Raw genomic sequence first — 14,436 nt, 5'->3', positions numbered from 1 at the left:
GCTGCTGCTACAGTCGCAGGTCCGAATCCTGCCTCGGGCATGGATGTGTGTGATGTCCTTAGGTTAGTTAGGTTTAAGTAGTTCTAAGTTCTAGGGGACTGATGACCTCAGATGTTAAGTCCCATAGTGCTTAGAGCCGTTTGAACCATTTCATCTCTATGTAAACATAGTGAGTGACGGGGGAAATCGAGTGTGTACAAAGATCAGCGTGAAAGGTCACTGACTATATGTTGTTGTTGTTGTTGTTGTGGTCTTCAGTCCTGAGACTGGTTTGATGCAGCTCTCCATACTACTCCATCCTGTATAAGCCTCTTCATCTCCCAGTACCTACCGCAACCTACATCCTTCTGAATCTGCTTAGTGTATTCATTTCTTGGTCTCCCTCTACGATTTTTACCCTCCACGCTGCCCTCCAGTACTAAATTGGTGATCCCTTGTGTTGTGTCGATTCCCTAAGGTCTCGACACAATGAGTGGCTAGGTGCACGCGAAACTAACGCAGACGGGCGTAAATTCTGAAACAGGAGACTGGATGAAAACTATAAAGAAAAGAAGAGAGATTTTAATATACTTAACTTTAATGTAGTCTTGTTCTTGTTGAAATACATCTCTTGCATAGTAGTAAGCAATTAGCAATGATACACATGGCGCCTTGCTAGGTAGTAGCGATGGACTAGCTGAAGGCTATTTAATCTGTCTCTCGGCAAATGAGAGGAATACTTGATAGGTCTAGTCGCAAGCTATGTCGTCCGTACAACTGGGGCGAGGTCATGTCCGTGTCTTGTGACCTGCCCTGTGGTGGCGCTACGTTTGCGAATACACAGTGGCGACACGCGGGTCCGACATGTACTACAGGACCGCGGCCGATTTAAGTTACCACCTAGCAAGTGTGGTGTCTAGCGGTGACACCACATTCCTCCCCCGCAAATCGGCGAACGGTCGTGAGATAAGGCTTCCGCCCGCCGTGGGGAGGACCCCATGTTGACGTACGCGATGAGGTGGGGAGCCGAACAACAGGCGAGGCTGTGCCACCCGCACCCGGCCATTCGGTCCGAGGGGAGCTAGGAAACGCCTGCAAACCTAGTCCAGGGTGCACGTCAACATGAGGTGTTTGCGCACGTAATGATATAAGAGGAGCCGCGGGGTCGACCTCCATGTGGTCGGAGCACCCGACGGGCGAAGACGACATCTGGTCCGGAGCGGGCAAGAGGTCCATGGCGGAGGACGGCTGGTCACGGGAAGCAAGCGGCGGCGCGTGACCCAGGGAGGCGCGAGGCGGCTGCAGCGAAGCGTCCGCTGCTGGCGGCGCCGGCGGCGGCTGCGGCGGCGCGACGCCATGAGGCAAAATGGAAGGCATCGTCGGTAACACCTGGGGATGAGGCGAGCCAGTAGATGGGTCCCCAGGGCGCTGACCCGACGGCTCCGTCGCTGAAAGCAGACGGGGAGCGGCAGAACCCAGGCGACGACAGAGGCGCAGCTGATTGAGATGCCGACGCACCTCACCAGAGGCCCCCAAAACCAAATACATCGCGCGGCCGAGGCAGCGAAGAATGCGCCCTGCGAGCCAACGCTGTGAACCGCGATAGTTGCGATAATAGACAACGTCGCCAGGAGCAAAAGCAGGAGACTGCCGCTGCACAGGAACCTGATGTGGCGGATGCAGCAAAGACATCAGAGTTCGATGAGGACGACCATGGAGCAACTCAGCCGGCGAGCGACCATCGCGGGGCTGAGAGCGATATGAGGACAAAAAGAGCAACAAAGCGTCCTCCCGAGAATGCGACTCTTTCAACTTCAACATCTGCGACTTGAAAGTCCGGACCAATCGTTCAGCGGCACCGTTTGACTGAGGCGAAAACGGCGCGGATGTCAGATGTTGAATACCATTGGCCTTGCAGAACGACTGAAATTCTGCGGACATGAATTGTGGGCCATTGTCGGAAACAATAGTCTGCGGAAAACCTTCAATGCAAAAGATAGCAGACAAGGCTTGGATGGTGGCAGAAGACGTCGTGGAAGACATCCGGACAACAAAAGGAAAATTACTGAAAGCATCGACCACAACCAACCATCGAGCATTCCAGAACGGACCAGCAAAATCGATGTGCAAGCGTTGCCAAGGGGAAGTGGCTTTCGGCCATGCAAAGAATTTCCGCGGCGGTGCGGATTGTTGTTCGGCACACGCCACGCAAGAGGAGCACATATTCGCAATCGCAGCATCGATTCCGAACCAAGTACAGTGCTGCCGAGCAAGTTGTTTCGTTCGCACTATACCCCAATGGCCTTGGTGAAGAAGCTTTAAGACAGAGGACTGTAACGAACGTGGGACCACGACTCGGGATTGATCATTAGCGGAACGCAACAACAAAACACCACGTCGTACAAAAAGTCTCTCCTTGTGAGCAAAAAATCTGCGAACCAAAGGATCCTCGATCCGTGACTTTGACAAGGGCCATTGCGTAGCAACAAAACGCAAAACAGAAGCAAGGACAGGGTCAGCAGCTGTGGCTGTAGCTACACGACGAAAATCAATCGGAAACGATGTGACCACGTCATCGGCTTCCGAATCAATGAACATGCAAGCAAGTTCGGAAGAATCGAATGCTTTATCCTCAGCAACAGGCAAACGGGACAACGCATCAGCGTTTCCGTGCTTAGCAGTGGACCGATACAAGATATCGTAGCGGTACTGCGAGAGAAAAAGAGACCAGCGAATGAATTTCTGCGCTGTACGAGGAGGTACAGGCTTGTTCGGATGAAAAAGTGATGTCAAAGGCTTGTGGTCCGTGATGATTGTAAAGTGACGACCATACAAGAAGTCATGGAACTTGGTAACACCAAACACTAGAGCTAAAGCTTCTTTCTCTATTTGTGAATAATTTCTTTGCGCAGAGGAGAGCAATTTGGACGCAAAGGCAATAGGGCGATCATGCGAGCCATCCTTGTGCGCAAGCACAGCACCGATCCCGAAATCCGATGCATCGACCATCAACAAAAGGGGTTTTCGGGGATCGAATGGCGTAAGGCAAGTATTGGAAAGTAACGCCGATTTCAACTGGCGAAAGGCGCGTTCGCATTCCGTCGTCCAGACGAACGGAACACCTTTACGGCGCAAGCGATGAAGCGGAGCTGAAATGGAAGAAGCATTGCGCACAAATCGATGATAATAATTCACCTTACCCAGCACACTCTGTAGCTGTTTTAAGTTCTGCGGTGACGGCAAGTCCTGAATGGCACGAAGGTGCTCTGGACTCGGATGTATACCTTGGGCGTTAAGGACATGGCCCAGGTACGGTAAGTCCCGAGCAAAGAACACACATTTGTCCTTCCTCAAGCGAAGACCATTTTGTCGCAATACCTGAAATAATGTACGGAGATTTTGCAAATGTTCTGCTTCTGTCTTTCCTGAGATTACAATATCGTCCAGATAGTTCGCAGCAGTAGGGACCGACGCACAAATAGTTTGTAAATATTGCTGAAATAAAGCAGGGGCGGATGCACACCCGAATGGCAGTCTTTTGAAGCGATACAAGCCAAGATGCGTGTTAACCACTAAGACGCGCTGGGATTCTTCGTCCACAGGTATTTGCAAGTACGCATCTGCTAGGTCCAATTTTGAAAAATATTTTCCCGGGCACAGTTTGTCAAAAAGATCTTCCGGGCGGGGCAAAGGAAAAGTAGCAGTCACAAGTTGTGGATTCACAGTGGCCTTGAAGTCCACGCAAAGTCTCAATTTTCCGGAAGGTTTTGGCAAAATGACTAAGGGTGAGGCCCAGAGAGAAGCCTGCACACGTTCAATTACACCTTGAGATTCTAAATCGTGCAATGTTCTTGCGACCTCATCACGCAATGCGTGGGGAACATTGCGCGCTCTGAAAAATTTCGGTTGCGCGTTATCTTTCAGTTCCAAATGCGCTTCATAGTTCTTAGCGCAACCAAGGCCCGGTGCAAAAATGTCTGCAAATTCTTCACAAAGACTAGAAACACTGGCGGAAGGCACAGTCTGATTCACTGATAGGACCTGATTCACTATAGACAAATTAAACAATTGAAACAAATCTAAACCAAACAAGTTCACTGCACTAGAGGAACGAAGAACATAAAATGACACAAGTTTTGTCTGTCCCTTGTATGTGGCAAGAAGGCTGCACTGTCCTAACACAGGTATATGCTGTCCTGAGTAACTAGTTAACGTAACATTTGCGGCACGCAATGGCGGGGCGCCCAGTTGTTTGTACGTGTCGTGATTGAGCAATGAAACTGCAGCTCCGGTATCGAGCTGGAATGGGATCACTTTGCCTTCAAAGTCTAAGTCCACAAAAAGTTTATTGTCTTGTTGACGACAAGAGCGACTGTCTCGTGCAATTTGAATTGATACAGGTCCAGAAGCACTTGCAACTTTACGGGATTTCCGGCGACGTCGACGCACACTTTGGGTGGGACGAACACAGTCACTGTGAGCTAAAGTGTCACTGGACGGGTGGGAATGTACTACATGGATGTCCATGGGTGAAGGTCCACGAGCCTGATTGTCCTGGGTTCGATTCCGGCGCGAAGCAAAGGGCCTGGAATTGGTGTGATTGTCTGACCGAAGCTTTTTCTGGCAAACACTTTGTACATGTCCTTTCTTTTGACAGTAAAAGCAAATAGCTTGGCGTGACGGGCAATTTTCACGCGAATGTCTAGTGGCACACCGCGGGCAAGATTTCACTGCATTTGCTTGCTTACGCGGCGCACGTGGTTGCAAGCTAGGCTGCCGCTGCGAAGTCGGGCGCGAGGGCCGCTTAGCGTCCCGTGCAGCGGGCCCGGCGGGCCGATTAATGTGACACACTGCTGGCGAAGTTTCAAATGATTCCTGAGCAAAGTCAAGTGTGTCTTGCCTGTCCAATATGTCTATCACTTGTTGCAGGGAGGGATTAACTAGCTTCAAAATCTGTTCCCGTATGCGAACATCAGAAACGTTCTGTGCAATTGCATCACGCACCATAGTATCTGAATATGGGAGGCCACATTCACAGGCAAACGCGCAGTCTCTAGTAAGGCCTTGCAAAGTTGCTACCCACTCCCTATTAGTCTGACCGGCCGTACGTTTTGTACGAAAAAACGTATACCGTTTGGCAACTACATTTACTGTTTCTTTGAAATAGGCATCTAAAGCCGACAAAATTTCCTCGTAGGTCAGAGTTGCTACGTCGCGTCGGGGAAACAATTTCACTATCACCCGGTAGGTAGACACACCGACACAAGAAAGCAAAAACGGCTGCCGCTCTTTACCTTGAATTCCATAAGCAGTGAGGTGGAAGGTGAACTGATCGGCCCACTCAGTCCAGCTTTCGGTTGTGGCCTCAAAGGGCCTAAATGGCGGTGCGACAGCGTTGTGTGGCTGCGGTAGCGATGAAGCGGCTGCCGCCGCATCGGTTTGCAGCGCACTTTGACCCTGGACGAGCTGTCCAAGGGCTTCCAATAACGCCTGCGTCTGCTGATTCTGCAAGCGAAAAAATTCGGACAGTACATCTGGAGAATGCGGCGAAGCCATGACACAAGCAAATTAGAGCAAGTATAACACAAAGACTGCAACGTGGGCGCGGCATCCCATCCTCGTCGCCAAAATATTGTTGTGTCGATTCCCTAAGGTCTCGACACAATGAGTGGCTAGGTGCACGCGAAACTAACGCAGACGGGCGTAAATTCTGAAACAGGAGACTGGATGAAAACTATAAAGAAAAGAAGAGAGATTTTAATATACTTAACTTTAATGTAGTCTTGTTCTTGTTGAAATACATCTCTTGCATAGTAGTAAGCAATTAGCAATGATACACATGGCGCCTTGCTAGGTAGTAGCGATGGACTAGCTGAAGGCTATTTAATCTGTCTCTCGGCAAATGAGAGGAATACTTGATAGGTCTAGTCGCAAGCTATGTCGTCCGTACAACTGGGGCGAGGTCATGTCCGTGTCTTGTGACCTGCCCTGTGGTGGCGCTACGTTTGCGAATACACAGTGGCGACACGCGGGTCCGACATGTACTACAGGACCGCGGCCGATTTAAGTTACCACCTAGCAAGTGTGGTGTCTAGCGGTGACACCACACCTTGATGCCTCAGAACATGTCCTACCAATCGATCCCTTCTTCTAGTCAAGTTGTGCCACAAACTTCTCTTCTCCCCAATCCTATTCAATACTTCCTCATTAGTTATGTGATCTTCCCATCTAATCTTAAGCATTCTTCTGTAGCACCACATTTCAAAAGCTTCTATTCTCTTCTTGTCCAAACTATTTATCGTCCATGTTTCACTTCCATACATGGCTACACTCCATACTAATACTTTCAGAAACGACTTCCTGACATTTAAATGTACATTCGAAGTTAACAAATTCCTCTTCTTCAGAGCCGGCCGCGGTGGTCTAGCGGTTCTAGGCGCTCAGTCCGGAACCGCGCGACTGCTACGGTCGCAGGTTCGAATCCCGCCTCGGGCATGGATGTGTGTGATGTCCTTAGGTTAGTTAGGTTTAAGTAGTTCTAAGTTCTAGGGGACTGATGACCTCAGATGTTAAGTCCCATAGTGCTCAGAGCCATTTGAACCATTTTTTGTATTTCATGTTTTGTTAATAACATAGATTGCAAGATTCACTTTTAATTTAACCGATCGCTAGTCTCGTGCTACCTGAGCCCATTTTCAAATCGTCCTGCGAGATGGAGAGTTAAAATTAAAATTGATCCAATAAACTGTTGCAAAATTATTGAGTACGATGAAGAAGGTAAAATGTATCCTACCAGAATACAAGTATCACACAGACAAAACAGGATTTTCAGAAACAGGATATACAACATGTTAAGATTATACATGTAACAAAGTCAAGTTTAACCATCAACAGTAACGGAATGAACATATAACTAACAGTCAACTTCCTCCGCTGCGACAAGGAAACCTTAGGTAGGGGGCGCCCTATCAGGATGTATGGAACGTCTTTATTACAACTTCCAATCATGAAGGATGAATCGCCGCCGCGGTGACCGTGCGGTTCTAGGCGCTGCAGTCCGGAACCGCGGGACTGCTACGGTCGCAGGTTCGAATCCTGCCTCGGGCATGGATGTGTGTGATGTCCTTAGGTTAGTTAGGTTTAAGTAGTTCTAAGTTCTAGGAGACTGATGACCACAGATGTAAAGTCCCATAGTGCTCAGAGCCATTTGAACCATTTTTTTCTTCTTCAGAAACGCATTCCTTGCCATTGCCAGTCTACGTTTTATATCCTCTCTACTTCGACCATCATCAGTTATTTTGCTCCACAAATAGCAAAACTCCTTTACTACTTTAAATGTCTCATTTCCTAATCTGATTCCCTCAGCATCACCAGACTTAATTCGACTACATTCCATTATCCTCGTTTTGCTTTTGTTGATGTTCATCTTATATCCTCCCTTCAAGACACTATCCATTCCGTTCAACTGCTCTTCCAAGTCCTTTGCTGTCTATGACAGAATTACAATGTCATCGGCGAACCTCAAAGTTTTTACTTCTTCTCCATGCATTTTAATAACTACTCCGAATTTTTCTTTTGTTTCCTTCACTGCTTGCTCAATATACAGATTGAAACTGACTGAAACTGAGTATATAGCGCTCGTAAAACTCTGAAAATTCCAAGCATAAACTCTGAGCATATTTTTCAATCATCTATGTACCGTTACGCGTAGCGGTCGTGCAGAAAAATTACTAGAGTTACTCGTACATGCGGTTATTTTTCTCCCGCTACTCTAAATAGAACGAGAAAAAATTTCAATACCTGTTACAATTAAAGTGCGTTCTGCCACACTGGACTCGCATTCGGGAGGACGACGGTTCAATCCCGCGTCCGGCCATCCTGATTTAGGTTTTCCGTGATTTCCCTAAATCGCTCCAGGCAAATGCCGGGATGGTTCCTTTCAAAGGGCACGGCCGACTTCCTTCCCCATCCTTCCCTAATCCGATGAGACCGATGACCTCGCTGTCTGGTCTCCTTCCCCAAACCAACCAACCAACCAACCTCGTTGTCGACGGGACGTTAAACACTAACCACCACCACCACTACCATTCTGCCACACTCTTTATAGACGGCTCGTAGAAGGTGGCCTCTCAAGTATATCTTCTGGGGATGACAGCGATCGCCTGTTTCTGACGAGGAGGAAGGTTTATCACGCTGGCTACGAAACAACGGAGAGGAAGCGTTTTTTGTCAGTACTGCGTCTTCCCTGTTGCAAACCGCTGAGGGCTGTGTCATTGTGCACGCTTCGCCCTTCTGGGAAGGCTGGCTGCGACGTGCCACCTCTGCGACTTTCCCTACCGGAGGACTCCGACTTCTATACTTCGTTCAATGTAAGAATAAACCTGATGCAGAGAAACACAATCGCGATGACTGGTCAGCAGCAGTAGCTCTCGTACACTGGTGTTGTACCGCTCTTAGAAGTAGGTCCAACTTACGTATTAGATTCTGATGTATCAGCAGCGATCAGCGTTTTCCTTAATCATACTTTACCTACGTAATTTTTATTTAAATCATAGTGTACAGTCTCTGTCAGCGCTACTTACGCTCAGATTGTCTCGTTGTTCATACGAACCGTGAAAATGGACTGACACTGCATCCTGCTTCGTAGTGAAACAGCCGCGTGGAAAATCGTTAATGGCGAGCAACAAATATTTGTTAGTGTTTTCCACAAGAATATAGAGAAGAATCAGCTTTGACGCTTTTCGAGAAACACTATGTAACAAAAATAAGAGAATTATCATATGCATGGCGTAATCGTATGTGCGTGCGTGCGGGGACGGTTCACAGTACGTTAGGATCTGTAATTTTGTGTGTGTGTGTGTGTGTGTGTGTGTGTGTGTGTGTGTGTGTGCGTGTGTGAGAGAGTGAGTTCGGTTTGAATACCTAAATTATGTAAATATGAAATTCATCAACTATGGTAATTAATTCATTCTTAACCATCATTTTTCAAGAAAAATGCACGTCTTCTAGTTTCTAATTAACTGTCACCCGCAAAATTCTGGTTTTCACTGCAAATACAAGTTCTTAATTACCGGTATTTTACAAAAGATTGTTAAAGATTTTTGAAGTTGAGAAAACATTAAACAATTAAATTGTTTGGAGAAAAATGAAAAATCAAATGCTCTTTGTTTGAATATGCCCATTATTGCGTAGGGCATATGTGGTCTCACGTGAGCCAGAGTGATAAGCGTCGTAGAAAGATGGAAAACAATAAATGTCACGGTATCGAGCACAGATCTGTCCTTAACACTGCAATCGGAACCCAGCGGAACTGATCTTGAACCAAGTTAAGGTATTTGTCTCTAGAAATAATAAGACCTTAAGCTGACAAACGTATTGGAACTAATGCACGAAGCTTAGTGACACTTCACTCCCGCACGATGGCGAAATGCAGAACAGTACGTCATAAAAAAGAGGAGGAGGAAACGTGTTTTTGGTGACTTTGGATTCTGTTACTCGTCGCCTCGTTATCAACGTAGCAATACTAAAATGTATTCCTCGGAGGCCGATATGGAAGGTGTTCAGAGATCACCTGACGACTGACTGTAATACCTTCAGTAACTTCAATATTTACTACATGGTGAGATCCCAGCATTGCGCTTGTACACGCACACACCTCGTGCAGAAAAATTACCCTTGTTAACATCAGGATTTTCATCACTCTTGTCTTTAATTACAACACTTCGTTAGCTAAGATCGAGAGTATATCGTCTCCGTCCGCTACCTAAAAAGCGTATCACCTTAGTTTTACCATACATTATTTCTTTTTGTTTAAATATTAAATGACATTCAAAATTATATTGTTCTCTACTCTCCTCTTTTCACGTCTTTACTGCAACTATTCACATCCCTGTAGGTTAGTTGGATCACTTGGCGACTGATGACCTCAGAAGTTACAGCCATTTGAACCATTTGGATCACTTGCCTGGCCAGTGATGTCCAAGTTGCCCCGTATTATCGCTGTGTCGAAGTACGCGTAACACACAGCATAAAACGTATCCTCATTATCGTACTTGACTGTGCTCGAGACAGCTTTGCTTTCGCCCCATGTGTAACGAAATCCAATGACGTCCAGCAAATGCGGAAGAATACATAGTGTAATGTTTACATAAGATTTATTCTTATGATGGAGTATAGGAATCGTACATTCAGTTACGGTGTCCTGTATACTGCACTCAGTGAAATCTGCACCCTGAAAAGGTTATGTGATATTCTGAATATACTTACATTGAAACGAATTAAGCAAAAGTCTGAGGGAGTCTTACAATTTTTTCAATCTTTGTTCGATGTTTACGTTTATCGCTAGAAATTATAGCAATAATATACCGAAAATTGGTATTCCAGAAACCGGTATTTTGAACAGTTTCAACTGTTTCAACAGTTAGGTGAAACTGGAGATGGAAAAACCGGTGTAACCGCAAAACGTTTGTTTCGGCGGGAACCGGCAACCCTTACCATGGTCTCCGGTGGCTCGTCACAGAGTAATTAAACTTAGTTTGATTTCTTAGCCCTTTTATCGGTATTGCATTGAAAATATCTGCACATCGGTGAAAATGTCGACGGTATGCGCTATCTCTCTTGTTCAAAAACAAGCTTGTTCCGTTCACTCACGGTACTTACTATTGACAACAGTAATGCCTAGGCCGGCCGAAGTGGCCGTGCGGTTAAAGGCGCTGCAGTCTGGAACCGCAAGACCGCTACGGTCGCAGGTTCGAATCCTGCCTCGGGCATGGATGTTTGTGATGTCCTTAGGTTAGTTAGGTTTAACTAGTTCTAAGTTCTAGGGGACTAATGACCTCAGCAGTTGAGTCCCATAGTGCTCAGAGCCATTTGAACCAAGTAATGCCTACTTTACTTTGCGCCCTCAAGCTTGCATTCAGTACTGTTCGGTCCAGTCTCAGGTTGGCTCTTCCGACAGTGTTAGTTGTACGTTAATAGTGATACAAAACGTTGTGGATAGGTTTACTGATAAAGAATCGTCCGTTATGCGTCTTGTCTATCGGTTCACTGTTCCAGCAACGATGACAACCACGTAACTGTAATTTTGCATCTGAACATAGGCGCCCTCGGATAACCGGATCCTTTCGTCTTATTACGTTTTGCTAATTCGATATTAGTGGTCTTTTCATAGAAAGAAACACTATTCTGGTAACAAAACCAAGTAATAATTACATAATCACCTTGTAACGAGCCACCAGAGACCACAGCTCATTACACCAAAATACTTAGAAAATGTCCGTGAACAAACTCAGAAATTTAATCGGTGGAGTTCTGGTTGATCCTAAGAAGGTGACATGAGTTGTATGTTGCTTCCCCTTCACTCCTAGCGCTAAGTATGCGCGTCCTCTATATGTGACATAAAAATAAGAAAATAATTTCCTTTATAACAACAATTGTACATTTACATCCGTACTGTGTAAACCGCTGTGAAGTGCATGGCAGAGGGTATTTTCAGTTGCACCAGTTATTAAGGTTTCATAACGATCTATTCACGTACGGAGCGTGGGAAGAGTGATTGCTTAAACGCCTCAGTGGGCGCTGTAATTAGTTTAAACTTGTCCTCGCGATCCTTACGGGACCGATACAAGGGGCTCTGTAGTATATATCCAGATTCATCATTTAAAGCCACCACTTGAAACTTACTAACTAAACTTTCACGGTACAGTTTGCCTCGATCTTCAAGCGTTTACTGGTTCAGTTTCATCAGCATCTCGGACACTCTCCCACTGGTCAGACAAACCTGTGACCATTAGAGCTGCCTTTCCCTATTTCATTGAATATCCCTTGTTAATCGTATTTGGTACCGATCCCACACACTGGAGCAGTATTCTAGCATGGGTCGCAAGATTCTTTTGTGTGCAGTCCTTGTGTAGACTGATTGCATTTCTGTAGTACCCTATCAATGAACCGATGTCTGCCTCCTGTTTTACCTACGACTGAGCCGATGTGAATGTTCCGTTTCATGTCACTACAAACTGTTACACCCAGGTGCTTGAATGAGGTTACCGGTTCCATTTCTGACTCGTTGATATTGTAGTTATAGGATACTACAGCTTTTCGTTTCGTGTAGTGCACAATTTTACATTTCTGTGCACTTGAAGTAAATTAACAGGTCTTGCACCACTCTGAAATCTTATCAAGATCTGACAATATTTATGCAGATTTTTTTCACGTTGTACCTCATTATAGATAACTACATCGTCTGCGAAAAGTATGAGGGTACTAAAATATTGTCCTGAAAGTCATTACGATACTTCATAAAAAGCAGAGGTCCCCACACTCGAAGTTACTTACACTTCTGTTTATGACTTTACATCCAAGATAACTTCCTGCGTCCTTCCTATGAAAAAATCCTCAATCCATTAACAAATTTCGCTTGATACCCCATACGAACGTATTTTTTATAGTAAACTTAGATTTGGTATTGAGTCAAATGTTTTTCCGAAACAGAAAAATATTGCATCTACCTGACTGCCTTGATCCATCGCTTTCAGTATGTCTTGTGAGAAAAGTGTGAGTTAGGTTGCACACTATCGATGTTTTTTGGGGACCGACCCAGGTGGCGCAGTGGTTAGCACACTGGACTCGCGTTCGGGAGGACGACGGTTCAAATCCACGTCCGGTCATCCTGATTTAGGTTTTCCGTGATTTCCCTAAAGCGCTTTAGGCAGCTGTCGGGATGGTGCCTTTGAAATTGCGTGGCCGATTTCCTTCCCCTTCCTTCCCTAATCCGATGGGACCGATGACATCGCTGTTTGGTCCCCTCCCCTAAATCAACCAACCAACAGCTAACCAACGATGTTTTCGAAATCCATGTTGTTTGGCACGGAGTAGATACCTTATTACTTTTGAGGGGAATATGTTCTAAGATTCAACAGCAAATGGATCTCAACTACATTGGATATTAGTTTTGTGGCTTACTTCTGGTACGCTTCTTGTTGATGGGTGCTTTCATCCAACCACTGGGCACCGTTTTTTGTTCGAGGGATCTATGACAGATTATGGTTGAAAGAGGGGTTAACTCAGACGGAAACGTGGTATAGAATCTGATAGGAACTAAATCGGGTGCTGAAGTTTCCTTAAATTTCAGCGATTTCAGCTGTTTCTCGACACCACTGACATTAATATCAACTATGTAAATTGAAGGTGGAACGTGGAGGGGGGAGGAAGGGAAGGGAAGGGAATGGAAGGGACTATTGACATCAGCTGTATCGGAACGTGCAAAAATCTTAGTTGGTGATGTAAATTGACAACGGTAATCACTAATCAGTTGTTGTTACAGTGCCCATTTTGCCACATATTTGATTAGTAATTAACGTTGTCAGTTTACATCACCAACTAAGATCTTCAGTTCAGGATTTTTTATTTAACTACGTCTAACAAATACGGCGATGTGTAATGAGCGTCACAAACTGGAAACATATTAGATTGATCTGAAGATGAAGATAGCTCGGTAACGAGTCGAAACCAGTAATCAGTAAAGAAAATTGCGACCTTGACGTAGGATTTTTATCCACATATGTTTTAAATAAATATAGATTAAATGGAAAATGCATGAGCCATTTAATAAATTATACTGGATTTTAATTTTTATCTGTTTTGAAAAATATGTGTTATATGTGCAACAATGGGATATACACTCCTGGAAATTGAAATAAGAACACCGTGAATTCATTGTCCCAGGAAGGGGAAACTTTATTGACACATTCCTGGGGTCAGATACATCACATGATCACACTGACAGAACCACAGGCACATAGACACAGGCAACAGAGCATGCACAATGTCGGCACTAGTACAGTGTATATCCACCTTTCGCAGCAATGCAGGCTGCTATTCTCCCATGGAGACGATCGTAGAGATGCTGGATGTAGTCCTGTGGAACGGCTTGCCATGCCATTTCCACCTGGCGCCTCAGTTGGACCAGCGTTCGTGCTGGACGTGCAGACCGCGTGAGACGACGCTTCATCCAGTCCCAAACATGCTCAATGGGGGACAGATCCGGAGATCTTGCTGGCCAGGGTAGTTGACTTACACCTTCTAGAGCACGTTGGGTGGCACGGGATACATGCGGACGTGCATTGTCCTGTTGGAACAGCAAGTTCCCTTGCCGGTCTAGGAATGGTAGAACGATGGGTTCGATGACGGTTTGGATGTAGCGTGCACTATTCAGTGTCCCCTCGACGATCACCAGTGGTGTACGGCCAGTGTAGGAGATCGCTCCCCACACCATGATGCCGGGTGTTGGCCCTGTGTGCCTCGGTCGTATGCAGTCCTGATTGTGGCGCTCACCTGCACGGCGCCAAACACGCATACGACCATCATTGGCACCAAGGCAGAAGCGACTCTCATCGCTGAAGACGACACGTCTCCATTCGTCCCTCCATTCACGCCTGTCGCGACACCACTGGAGGCGGG

The sequence above is a fragment of the Schistocerca nitens genome, chromosome 3 (assembly GCF_023898315.1).
Source record: "Schistocerca nitens isolate TAMUIC-IGC-003100 chromosome 3, iqSchNite1.1, whole genome shotgun sequence".
NCBI lineage: Eukaryota > Metazoa > Arthropoda > Insecta > Orthoptera > Acrididae > Schistocerca > Schistocerca nitens.
This window is presented reverse-complemented; position numbering follows the sequence as displayed.